At 40.9% G+C, this 14503-nt stretch overlaps 1 protein-coding gene across 2 annotated transcripts in view; it reads right to left on the reverse strand.

Annotated features, from left to right (window-relative positions):
- The window catches only part of LOC129825133 (polypeptide N-acetylgalactosaminyltransferase 14-like), a 135417-nt gene that overhangs the window by 119431 nt on the left and 1483 nt on the right, over positions 1-14503 (reverse strand). The window lies entirely within an intron of this gene.

The raw sequence follows: 14503 nt of genomic DNA on the forward strand, positions 1-14503 counted from the left end.
CTTATTAAGCAGAACGACAGAATGGTGTAGTCCTCAGGGGAAACACCGGGGGAGATACAGCTAGCCTGAGGGAGCCGTACTGACGGGGTTCTACTAGGCTTTTCTTTTATGGTGCTTTTGTTTGTGTCTCTTACACCTGGCGAAGAGAATCTGCTCAAGGTCCTGTGGATTCATTATATTTACCAGACTTGTCTCCCTGAGCAATTTTATGGCACCTAACCTGCCTTCTCAATCTCTCTTCCTAATACACAAACAGACATTCAACAAATGACCGCCGGAAACAGGAATCATGCAATAACGTCAAAAAACAGCATTATCTTATTAAACAGCACAAAACAACCAAGGATCCGATTAATTTCTCTGACATGACTGGTGGCCTCACAATGGGAAGGGCAGTATTCATGGCATACACAGGTGGATTAAATGGTAATGATATTTCTTTGCTCATAAGCAGGATCATTTCACAAGACAAAAGCCATTGAGGAGACGATGCAGTAGATAGTAGGGATGGGGTTCGAACCTAAATGAGGCGATACAAGCACAAGGGCACATGGCAATGACCACTGAGCCATACATAGGAAGGCAGCTCACATCAGCTCCTTTGTCTTAACTGGCCAAGCTCATTATTCCCCGAGGACACTGCTGGCCGGCGAGAGGAGACTGAGAAGAGAGGGGAGAGAACAGGGGACAGAGAAAAGAGAACGAGAACACGGGTAGCGGCGAGAGAGGAAAGAGAACAGGGGAGAAAGGGTAGATACTAGAGGAGAGAGGACCACAGTAAAGACGTGGGGAGAGATGTGGGGCGTCCTCCCCACATTAGGAGGACAGTAATGAGTCGTTAGGGTCTTTGAAGTTGGCTATCTGTCCGTCCATCCGTGCGGTGGATGAATTCCTTCTTAAGCACACTGCTGTCTTTCAAGGCCTTTTCAGTCTGGCGGGAGATGTCATGCCCTGCCACTTTATAAGAATCACAACAGCATCCTCCAAGCCGGTAATAGAGGTGGCTAATTGCAGATGTCTGTTTCTGAAGATAGACTGCTTAGCATGATAATGGCTACAGTGCAGCAGCATCCGTATAACTTAGACCAGATGTCTGGGAGGGCTCCCTGGTAAAACAGCCTGTTTCTTTATGTTATACATTTCCCACACTAAAAGTTGATGTAGTAAAAGGGGCTTATGTGTGCAATACTAGATGTTGAAATCGGTTTTCTTTTTTTAATAATCTCTACTGTTGTATGAAGTTATCTGAATGTATTAAAATGCAACTCCCCAAAAAGCTCCAGTGACACATCACCAATTAATCCTTTGCCTTCAGAGTTTTTCTCAGAGTTGCGATGGTTGACAGCTGAATCCACAGAGGAAATGCTAATCTGGTGCTCACATATTCACTTTGTCATCTCCAGCACAGTGCCACTGTCACCCCATGATGCCACCAATCTGGGGAAAGTCATTGTGTTTTATCAGGGAGGGAACATGGCCCAGGCAGCAAACAGAATTCAATTATAATTGGACAACACAGAAAATCTGCCTGCAAATCGATCTGTCACAACAAGGTTGAGCGGTTTGAGCCTCAATTTCAGAGCGCAATAAGTGCAAATCTCAACGGTCCCTAGCAGCCCACCAAAGATCCTTTACTCAAGAAAGAACCGGGCGAGCCTCAAGATTGGAATTCCCCTGGGCTGCCAAGCAAGGCAAGTCCTCCAGAAATATCCCTGTCTTTGGTCCAGTCATCATCACTCTGCCTTTGCCTTTCCTCTGTTGTTAAGACAGGAGAGCCAGGCAGGCAGCCACCAAAGAGCCAGGTTTCATGTGGAGGATATTGCAGCCTAATTGGACATGACGCCTTGGTGGAGGGAGAGAGGGAGGGAAGGAGGGAAGGAGTGAGGGTTGGTAAGCTACACCGCGACAGAGTTGCGCGACATTTGAACCCCCAGCAGTTAGGGGTGCTCCTCAGACAGGGAAGTGTGTCTTAATGAGTTGTGGATGACAGAGGGAGCTGTAATTGGATCCTACCCCCCCCCCCCCCCCCCCCCCCCCCCCGTGCCCCCTTTTCCACCCTGTGTCTCGGCATGTGTGTTTGTGTATGTTGGTCCTATTCCTAGACCCCTTACCTCAACCACCGCAACACGTCTTACCCAACAGAGATAACCAAAGGAAAACTGTAGCAGGGGGAATCTTATCATAGTCTGTCTATAGTCTTGGTGGTACCATAGGAGGTGCACATGCCTAGTTACAGTATCAAAGCTATGGGGTAGTAATTGCACAGCCTCCTTTGACTCCTAGTCATGTAATGAGATTACCCCTAGCAGCTCATTTACAGATCTCTGTCTGTCTCGTCTCAGATGTGATGTTCAAGACTGCACAGCACACACACAGACAAAGACACACACACACACAGGGATATTATTAGGAGTCCACGTGGTGGTATAATTCAGAGCTGGGGGTCATAGCTCATAAACCAGCGGATGATAAAGTACAAATCAGTGCCAAGGCCGAGCTGGAAGCCCAGACACCAATAACATTAAGAGGGCGTGGACACTCCAGCCCAATAACACACATGCTGCATGGTTAATTTATCCCTGAGACCGACAGGCTCATTCATCATCCCACTGGTCCACACATTAGGCCTAATGCCTCAGCCCTTTACACCATAATAATCATAATGTGTCATCATCTCCAATCTTCATTGTTGTTTCTCTGATGTCATCAGAGAGAGAGAGAGAGAGAGATTTGTCATGTTTTTATTCTTTTGGAACTTTTGTGAGTGTTATGTTTACTGTTAAATAAGATTTTTGATTTCACTTTTGTTTATTATCTAGTTCACTTACTTTGGCAATGTTAACACATGTTTCCCATGCCAATAAAGCCCTTAAATTGAATTGAAACAATTGAGAGGGAGATATATCAAAGTGCCTGGGCATGGTGCATGGTGGGTAAATGATAGATGTGTGTTTGGTCCAATGTAGGTGTAGTTTCCGTCCCCCCGGGTATCACAGAAACAGTCAGTCATTATGACAGGCAGAGGCAGCCCTGACCTGTAGAATGTTAACACATCCCTCTTGCTGATGACAGCCCATTCATTTTTCAACTTCCAGGTCAGGGTTAGCACAGTGTGCCGAGGTGATTTCATAGGGAGGGAAAATGTTCTTCTGTGTGATGTGTTCTCGTCCCTGTATTGGAGGGTAAACAGAGAAATACAGAGGAGTATGGGTAGAGGCATTGGAATGTCAAATCTTGCTTACGCAACACAAAATACAATTCATTGGATTTTTCATACAGTCGATGTGACTAGAAAGCCTCATCTGTATCTGTGATTTATACAGTGTAGGCCAAAGTAATCCTCCTTCTCCTAGTCATTGCCTTTATCCCTGCCCTTGTCGAGGGCCACATTCATTCAAGGCGGAAAAACAAGATACATGGAAATGGTATCATTGCATCATCATCATGAATTGTTCTAATATTTTGTACTTTGTTTGACTTCTGTTGTCCTTCTCTTCCTTTCTTATTTGGTGCTACTGTAGTCAGTGTTTATTTAGCCCAATACTGCAGAGCAGGGGTGTGTCAATACTGGTGACAAGACTATCTTATAAAGGACGGAACACAATCAAGTAAATCAGCAGTCATCAACAAAGAGTGAAAAAAGGGACTTTTACAACGACCACCTTTTACATTGTTTTCTGGTTGCACCAATCTATCTCTGTCTAATGCGTTCTCTCTTTTTCAATGGTTGATGTTGGAATGGTGCTTGCCGCTATACAGGGTGGAGAAAACACAGTCAGTCATATGAATGATTGCAGCAGTGGGAGGAGAGCAAGAGGACGTGATATTGGTCTGGCAGCTGTTACATGGAATGCGTTTGTGTGTGTGTGTCTGTCTGTCTAACTAATTTTGCAACCACTCCACAAATGTATTGTTAACAAACTATAGTTTTGGTAAGTCGGTTAGGACATCTACTTTGTGCTTGACACAAGTAATTTTTCAAACAATTGTTTACAGACAGATTATTTCCCTTATAATTCACTGTGTCACAATTCCAGTGGGTCAGAAGTTTACGTACACTAAGTTGACTGTGCCTTTAAACAGCTTGGAAAATTCCAGAAAATGATGTGATGGCTTTAGAAGCTTCTGATAGGCTAATTGACATCATTTGAGTCAATTGGAGGTGTACATGTGGATGTATTTCAAGGCCTACCTTCAAACTCAGTGCCTCTTTGCTTGACATCATGGGAAAATCAAAAGAAATCAGCCAAGACCTCAGAAAAAAAATTTGTGGACCTCTACAAGTCTGGTTCATCCTTGGGAGCAATTTCCAAACGTCTGAAGGTACCACATTCATATGTACAGATGATGAACGTACTTTGGTGCGAAAAGTGCAAATCAATCCCAGAACAACAGCAAAGGACCTTGTGAAGATGCTGGAGGAAACAGGTACAAAAGTATCTATATCCACAGTAAAACGAGTCCTGTATCGACATAACCTGAAAGGCCGCTCAGCAAGGAAGAAGCCACTGCTCCAAAACCGCCATAAAAAAGCCAGACTACGGTTTGCAATCATTCTCTCTACTATTATTCTGACATTTCATATTCTTAAAATAAAGTGGTGATCCTAACCGACCTAAGACACATAATTTTTACTAGGATTAAATGTCAGGAATTGTGAAAAACTGAGTTTAAATCTGTTTGGCTAAGGTGTATGTAAACTTCTGACTTCAACTGTATGTGTCAAAAGCATGTCTAAATGTGGCAGGAGGTCAAGTATAAATCAAAGCAAACATAAATAGGCTATTTGAGTGCTCCCTGAGCAGGCCTCCTTTCCGGGAACAGACAAGTGCTTTTTATCGCCAGCACACACACATTATAGCTATATTCACGTATCCATCATACCTTGCACCAAAGCATAATGGCATTCCAACATTCAACGGTTCCCTACATATAATATAAATAGCTCTCTGTCTCATATCTCAAGTCCCATGCAAATCAAATGGGCGTGTATAAAGTGAATCATTCGTTTGTAATTTAATTTTGTCACTGTAGCAGTGGATACCCGTATCTCCGGGACTAAGTGGGTCTAGTTCCAACATGCTGAAGAAGAGTTGGCGGAAAAGAAAATCAACAGCCGCGTTTGTGGTACACAGCACCGGAACGGATTTTGATCAATCGCATCTAAACCATACTGTATGAAAGCTGAGCCGGCTGATGCTTGTTTTAAATATTCACTTTGATTCCCTTTTTGCTTTTCTGCATTTGGCGTCTGGAGAAAGCAACCTCTCCATTTTTTAACCAGCATAAACACACCAAATGTGTTTGTCAGAGTTTGACTCTTGCCTCTTTTGATCACTGAGGCACTGGGGTTTAGCAGGCCTACTAAAGTTCTGTGTTCTGGTTGACAACTGTTGACTTTTCCATGATTGGCTGCTGCATGTGGTCCACTTGAAATGAATGGAAATGGAAATTGGATGTATGGAGTGCAGATTTCTTACAGAAATACCAAACTATGTGAGTAATTTTAACTGGTAACCCTGTGGGTGACTCCACTCCAGGATGTGCAGTATATAATGGTCCCTGTGCTGTGTTTCAAGCTGACTAAGCACCTAAGAGGCTACTTGAATCTAATTTTGTTAAGTTTAGAAAATCTATTCAGGGCTTTTTTATCAAGCTCCCAACCCCCTCAACTGCTGTTCTTCAATTTTATCACTGATTGTGTTTGACCCCGTTGCTACTTATTACTGGGGGGGGGGAACATGTTCACATGTTCTCCTTTACTAAGGTCAAGAAATAGAAAAAACAATAAAAGCGCATCAAGGTTTCTATGGTAGAAATTCTCTTCCTGTTGCTGCCTGTGCTGCCACTGCATCCCGGGCTCCAAATTGAATTATAGAGCATGTCCTTCAAGCTGGGGGAACAATAAGGCAACAGAAAATGCCAGGTGCCCCCCCCTTCCAGCAGGCTTCAGAAGAACATCAGTGGGGAGATTATCAAAGCGGCTGCGGGCAACAGACCGAAAAACTAATAACTGGGGCGCTTCCTCGCCGGACACAGGTCTCTGAGTGTTATTTTGGTAGCTGGGAGAGAAATTGTCTGAAAGGCAATAAGCTGAATAGCCCCCATATTAACTAAATTCACACAAATGTGCCAGCAACCAGGCATCAAGGTGTATAGACTTTGTGTGCCTCTAAATCCTTTTCATTATAACCTCAGATTCAGGCTGTGTTTGAGCCTGAGTTGAGAGAAATCTGCTGGGCTTTCATAAAGTTAGAAGAAATATCCATATTCTTTCACTCTGGGAAAAAAAACTGTTGATCACACAAAAGTAAATCCAATTGTTAACACTTTTTCCGCTATACAAGAGAGATGCAATAAACTATAATTTTATTACATGGCTATATACTGTATATATACATTCTTAATCATCAAACAAATAACAACAACCCCTGAAGGTGGATTTCATTTTTCATTCTCTCTTAGCTTTAGTCTCAGGTTTGATTCATGTGCGAGGCCATCTACATGAATCATCTCTGATGTAACTCTGCTCACAGACACACTATGAAAGCTCAATGTGTAACAGCGAACACTGCAGATTCTCAGCTCTAAAGCCATCCTCTTAACGGCCCCAATTTCTCAGGGAAATACCAAACGTGACAAGTTAGTTTATTCCTTTCACTTAGGGGTGTGATCCCTCTCCACTGTCAACATCTTTCTCACTGACTCCGGTTGAAATCAGACTCTTTCACATAAATGACTTCAAACAAAAAAAAGGTGGTACGTTCTCTTCTCTAAATGGTTTTATTTGCTCTTTGTCACTATTCTGTCTTTAGAACATCCCTCGCTCTGTCTAGCGCATTGAGAAATAGCTCTAGCAGCACTGACTAAATAAGATTGATCCCTTCATCCTTGGGAGATAAAGGTGAAAATTACAAATGTGCAGCAAAAGCGGACATTTTCTCGGGAGATCGAAAAACACATTGGTTACAACTGACAGCCCATTTAGAATAAATGTATATAATTTTTACATAGTCTAGACAGAATCCCATCAGCCCTGTTTGAATGTTTCAGCATTTCAGCAGCAGCAGTGTGTTGTTGTGCCATTACAATGCTATATGGGTGGGAAAGTTATTATCAAGCAGGCAATGTGTGTGTGTGTGTGTGTGTGTGTGTGTGTGTGTGTGTGTGTGTGTGTGTGTGTGTGTGTGTGTGTGTGTGTGTGTGTGTGTGTGTGTGTGTGTGTGTGTGTGTGTGTGTGTGTGAGAGGATGGTATGATTTATTGATCTGCTCCTCATAATAGGGGGAATAACTCCTCAGGGCATGGTAATCACTGCAAAACAGCCCTATCACAGCACTTAGCTAAGAGTAACAGTCTAACAGCCTCTGCTAAGGCAATTTCTTTCAATATCAAACTGGGAATAGCAAAATGATTAACACATATTAAATGAGGCGTGCTACTGTTTTTCTCTTTAACAGGAGATGGGTTTTGGGTAACACGTTGAGAGTAAATAATAAAAAGGACACTGCATATTTTGCTAAGCGTTTAAGTGTTTTCATAGTTCCTTCAGTAGATCCCATCCTGCTTGCCTAAGGCTTACAATAACACTCACTTTTTACACTTACTGTGCAAATACAACGTCAGAGAAAATGAAAGACCTTGTGCACAAGGACAGCCATCATGTAATATGTTTCGGCCCAACATGATGCTCAGACACAAGACAAGCTCTGTCTTTATACAAACACGTGTTTAAACAAATAGTGCCTCCTTTCTATGGCTACTGTATAACCACAAACACTCTCTCCCTTCAAGATGACTCAATATGACATAGTTTGACTCCATCCACAGTAATCCTAGCACATTCCTATAACACCTACTGTACCAATCCTGAAGATGTGGTGCAGCAATCCTTACATGTAAAACATATTCATTCCCAGCTTCAGTCATTTTTATCCTCAGAACTCATTTTATTTCTCCCTCGTTGCTCTATTAGCAATGGGGGAAAAAAACAAAAATTCAATTTCATACGAGGTAGAAATGTGTAATTCCAATCATGTGGACTAGAGCATTTAGGAGTCATTGGCATTGTGATACAAAAGCTGAACACAGTGATTGGAACATCTATCTTGTTTGTTCACCAGGAGAGAGTTACATTGGGAACAGACATGACATGAAAAATAACACCGTTGTTGAGAGCTGGAGGAATGTAAGGTAGGTAAGGTAAGGTTATTTTATGACATAGAGGGAAAAATAGAAGAACCCAGTATGGCTAAGAAAAACACACGCAAGTTTATGAGAATTGTTCTCCTGAAAACAATCATTGTGTGCTATATAGCCTACGAGTCATTTAAGTTTACAGTACAACTTAAAAACATAATAATGACCCAATTATCCTAAGGTTACATAGTAGTTACATTCCCCACACACAGCTCCAGGCGAGTCTCAACCACATGCCAAGCACCGTACAAACTAAAGCTTCAGAAAAGTGTGCTGCTGAAATGCCACACAAAAGAAGTGAAATGCATAATAAAAGCCTAGCGGCAGACAACTGATTCAGAGAAAAAGTATATCGTTGGGGATGAAAAGACTGAGCGAGATCCCCTATGGGATCTGTGCTTCGTGCTGCACAAGCTTCCTCTGCAGAACAGCTCCCAATCTGGAGTTGAAAAATCTGCATCAGGAATAGCTCAAAGACCCCCAAAAGACAGTGCTTGAGGGGGAAGAGAAAATGCTGTGTTCTTCAAAGGAAGGATGAATCCATGCTCTGCTATAGATATCCTTAGGCAGTCTGCAGGTTTTATTGTTCACAAAGCAGCTAGGTAAACAAACCTACATGGTCTTCTGAGATAGATGGGAAGGGTTTAGGGTAGCTGAAGGATGGGACTAAAAACAAACAAAAGATAGCTGTTGTAAAATATACTGTGTCTCTAAAATGTATGTACAAGCTGGAAGTAGAAGTCTAAGTGTTGTTGTCCATTAGTTTACTCCAATTAGGGGAGGGGTAGTAGGGTTACGGGAAAATAATAAAGGAAAATATTTTTTTTTTTAAATATAGATTTTATATATACAGTACCGGTCAAAAGTTTGGACACAGCTACTCATTCAAGTGTTTTCCTTTATTTTTACTATTTTCTACATTGTAGAATATTAGTGAAAACATCAACACTATGAAATAACACATATGGAATCATGTAGTAACCATAAAGGTGATAAACAAATCAAAATACATTTTATATTTGAGATTCTACAAAGTAGCCAACCTTTGCCTTGATGACAGCTTTGGACACTCTTAGTATTCTCTCAAACCAGCTTCATGAGGTAGTCACCTGAAATGCATTTCAATTAACAGGTGTGCAATGTTAAAAGTTCATTTATGGAATTTCTTTCCTTTTTAATGCGTTTGTGTCACGACTTTCGCCGAAGTTGGTTCCTCTCCTTGTTCGGGCGGCGTCGCCGGTCTTCTAGCAATCATCGATCCACTTTTCATTTTCCATTTGTTTTGTCTTCTCACACACCTGGTCTTAATATCCCTCATTACATGTTGTGTATTTAACCCTCAGTTCCCCCCATGTCTTTGTGTGGAATTGTTTATTGTTAGTGCATGTGCACGTTTTCTCTGGTGCGCAACGGGTTTTGTACCCATTTGTTTATTGTTCTGGTTTCTGGTGGTTTTGATGAATAAAACTGCTCCGTTGATTACCCAGTTTTGCTTTCCTGCGCCTGACTTCCCTGCCGCCAGTTACGCACTCCCTTACAGTTTGAGCCAAATAGTTGTGTTAACAACCTAGGGGTGGTATACAGAAGATAGCCCTGTTCGGTAAAAGACCAAGTCCGTATTATGGCAAGAACAGCTCAAATAAGCAAAGAAAAACGACAGTCCATCATTACTTTAAGACATGAAGGTAAGTCAATATGGAACATTTCAAGAACTTTGAAAGTTTCTTCAAGTACAGTCTCAAAAACCATCATGCACTATGATGAAACTGGCTCTCATGATGACAGCCACAGGAAAGGAAGACCCAGATTACCTCTGCTGCAGAGGATAAGTTCCTTAGAGTTACCAGCCTCAGAAATTGCAGCCCAAATAAATGTTTCACAGAGTTCAAGTAACAGACACATCTCAACATCAACTGTTCAGATGAGACTGTGAATCAGGCCTTCATGGTTGAATTGCTGCAAAGAAACCACTACTAAAGAACACCAATAAGAAGAAGAGACTTGCTTTGACCAACAAAATACAAGCAATGGACATTAGACTGGTGGAAATCTGTCCTTTGGTCTGATGAGTCCAAATTTGAGATTTTTGGTTCCAACCACCGTGTCTTTGTGAGACGCAGAGTAGGTGAATGGATGATCTCCACATGTGTGGTTCCCACCGTGAAGCATGGAGAAGGTGTGATGGTGCTTTGCTGGTGACACTGTCTGTGATTTTTTTTAGAATTCAAGGCACACGTAACCAGCATGGCTACCACAGCATTCTGCAGCGATACGCCATCCCATCTGGTTTGCGCTTAGTGGGACTATTATTTGTTTTTCAACAGAACAATGACCCATAACACACCTCCAGGATGTGTGAGAGCTATTTGATCAAGAAGGAGAGTGATGGAGTGCTGTGTCAGATGACCTGGCCTCCAAAACCCAATTGGGATGAGTTGGACTTCAGAAGGAAAAGCAGCCAACAAGTGCTCAGCATATGTGGGAACTCCTTCAAGACGGTTGGAAAAGCATTCCTCATGAAGCTGGTTCAGAGAATGCCAAGAGTGTTTAAAGCTGTCATCAAGGAAAAGGGTGGCTGCTTTGAAGAATCTCAAATATAAATATATTTTGATTTATTTAGTTATTGGTTATTACATGATTTCATGTGTTATTTTCCTAGTTTTGATGTTTTCTTTTATTCTGCAATGTAGAAAATAGTAAAAAGAATAAAAAACCCTGGAATAAGTAGGTGTGTCCAAACTTTTGACTGGTACTGTGTATTTACAAAAATATATATATGGGGGATTGGAAATGATACAGACAATTACATTGATGGAAGCCACACTCTATCTGCAGTATTAAAGCTGATCTACCCCCTGAAAAAATGTAATACAAAAATAAACTACGTGGTGAGAGTACACTGAGTGGGAATATTCCATTTGCATTTGAATGACAGATACCCACAATGTATGTTTTATTATCTGTGCAGCAGCATTTCCCACAGACTTCCCATTTTTCTGGTCTGCTTACTCTACAAATAATTTCTTACAGGTCTTCAACCCATAACTCAGCTTCTTGAAAATATTTTTTATTTATTTCAATGTTTTACCCAAAGTTGAAACTCATCAGCATGAACATTTCAACTTGAAACTTTACTCCAGAAACACAAACATCATCTCAGACTAAAACGTATTCAGTTGATAGAGGCCCTTCAATTGGCCAGTGTTGATTTTTCAGTGTAACATTTCTGGTGTTGATTCCAGAGTTAAATTCGCTTTGGAAGAGTGAAATTAACAGTCAAGTAAATCTACACTTTAGAGAGTTAAACAGTCCCATCAAAACCAAACCAATCATTGTTATAGTTTTCAGCATGCTCTACTTCAGGTATATTTTTTGGGGATTGTTTTTAATATCTGTGTTTTTGCTTGTATATTGATTGATTGATTAATCTTATGATACACATAGATACATAAGAAATGTTTCAAAACTAATCCAATCAATTAGTTAGATTAATTGCACGGTTACTGAAATGGTTGTTCCAGTTTAAATGGTTTAGACAGTCTTCTTAACACATTTCTTAAACCCTGACAGTCATTCTGAATGCAGGGTGTGGGTGAATATAAATTCCAACTGTTGGATATCCTAACAGTGTTTGGATTCCAATAGGAATTAAACATCACTTTGCAAGCCAGCTGTTCGTCGTCTGAAGATGAGGAATCATCGTACCAAAGCGCAGCGTGGTAAGTGTTCATGTTAATTTATTAAAACAGAACACTAAACAAAATAACAAAGAGAATGAACGAAACAATCCTGTCAGGTGCAGCAACACAAAACAGAAAACAACTACCCACAAAACACAGGTGGGAAAGGCTACCTAAGTATGGTACTCAATCAGAGACAACGATAGACAGTTGCCTCTGATTGAGAACCACACCAGGCCAAACACACAGAAATAGAAAACATAGAACACACAACATAGAATGCTCACCCCAACTCACGCCCTGACCAAACCAAAATATAGACATAAAAAGGATCTCTAAGGTCAGGGCGTGACACCAGCATAATGTGACTTGCAGGCTTGATGTGGCCTGTAAAGCAGGAGTTTCTTAACACCACTGTGTTAGGTTAAAATTAGGCCATTGAAGTAAGGCCTTATGATATAAGTATTGTATTGTCATAGAGTTACATTTTAATACTCCGTTGGTGAAAGCCACAGGCCTTTAAAAGGAAAGAACGTTTTATTTGAAATCTTTTGGACACATTAGCAAACTTGAGGGAATCCTATTTGAGTCAGACAAGGATATTCATATGATAGGTAAGATATAAAAAACCTTGTAGAGACCCTATCCAACTGACAATCTCTTTAAAAAAAAGTATAAACTATTGGAACCAAGACGTACAAATAACTGATATTGGTACAATATTTTTATTTAACCTTTATTAAACTAGGCAAGTCAGTTAAGAAAAAAATCTTATTTTACAATGACGGCCAACCCTGGCCAAACCCTCCCCTAACCCGAACGACGCTGGGCCACGTGTGCACCGCCTTATGGGACTCCCGATCACAGCCGGTTGGCACACAGCCCGGAATCAAACCAGGGTCTGTAGTGATGCCTCTAGCACTGAGATGCAGTGCCTTAGACTGCTGTGCCACTCGGGAGCCCCGATGAAGGGAATGTTGGAACATAACTAAATAAATGACAGTTAAACGAAAATCGACGCTTAATCCAGTATATACGAATGTATAGAATTTATTACACAAGTGACAAAATTCACTAAATCTACAGCACAATGGCAGAGTCATGTCTTATGTGTAAACCAACAATGACTCAATAATCCATGCCTTTTGGGAATGCTAGAAACTCCAAATGTTATGGGCGGAGTTAGAAAGTTGGCTGTCCGAAGTATTACAATTTAAATGTACTTTTAATCCATCTGTCTGCATATTTCAAGACATGGCATATGAGGGTGCAGTGAGATACCCGATGGGTTGGATGACACTTTTCTCGTCAATCATTTTGAAAAAAGGCTATACTTAAAAATTGGAAATCAACCAATCCTCTATCGTTAACACAATGGAAGGGTCAAATGCTTTATTATCTAAATGCTGAAAGTGTGTGGGCGATGATGAGAAACTAAGTGGTGCAGTTTGAGGCCATGTGGCGGAGAGTGATGCAGGCGCTGAAGATGGGGGTATGAGCAGGTGGATATGGGCAGGGGTGGTGTTGTGGATATTTCTGTGCGTTTGTATGTTTATGTTTTGTAAATAATAAAATAAGGAAATAATTTGATAACCACATCTCTGTCACTAACAAATACAGTCATGTGTGGTAACTCTACAATTCACTCAAATAAAAAAAGGCACCCTGGGTAATATGCAAATTGGGCTTTACCCCAGGGGTCTCAAACTCATTCCATGGAGGGCCTAGTGTCTACTGGTTTTATTTTTTTCCTTTCAATTATGACGTAGACAACCAGGTGAGGGGAGTTTCTTACTAATGAGTGACCTTAATTCATCAGTCAAGTATAAGGAAGGAGTGAAAACCCACACACACTTAGCCCTCGATGAAATTAGTTTGGTACATTTGCTTTACACCATTCAGTGTTACAACAACACCCGAAAACAATTTAGTGTAACACTACAGGTGATCATTTCTTACACTAAGCAGCGTGATCACTAAGCAAAGTGAGTCAAGTCTACTCTAAATCAAGTGTTATGTTTTACACTGAAGGTGCTGCATATTACTCTACAGTAGAACTATGCAAACACTATAATCAAGTTCATTGGAACACTTTAACAGTTGAATGGAGAACACTACAACAGAGTTAAATCTTTAACACTTTCAAAAGTGTTATTTTAAAACCAGTACAGTGGGAATCATACGTTCACTGAAAATAGTGTACATTTAACACTTTCCGAGTTAAATGTACACCCATGATTTTGGTGTGTACCATTTTGAAACTCAATCAATCAATCCAGACGAGTGCCTACATCACAAGTGTAATTCCACCATTCAGCTCCCACACTGAAAAGCACTCACTTCCTCATTTGCCGTTAGCAGTAAGCTTTTGAAAACCCCCCAGATATACCATAATAACTGGACCACAAAATATGATAAAATCTGTCTTCTGCACTGCACAAAACGCCTTTTTCACAAAAAGTTATACTTCAGGGGGGAAAGCAGCAATGGTTTCATTAAAGCTGCCTTTATAAAATAGGAGTAATAAAAGCATAGAAATGTGTCGGCTGTAAAAAGGTTACATCTTTGATGGCTATAATTGCCCCAGTCTGACTGTCTTGGTAAAGGTAGACAGTATTACTTCAT

Source organism: Salvelinus fontinalis, chromosome 27 (assembly GCF_029448725.1).
Source record: "Salvelinus fontinalis isolate EN_2023a chromosome 27, ASM2944872v1, whole genome shotgun sequence".
NCBI classification, from domain to species: domain Eukaryota; kingdom Metazoa; phylum Chordata; class Actinopteri; order Salmoniformes; family Salmonidae; genus Salvelinus; species Salvelinus fontinalis.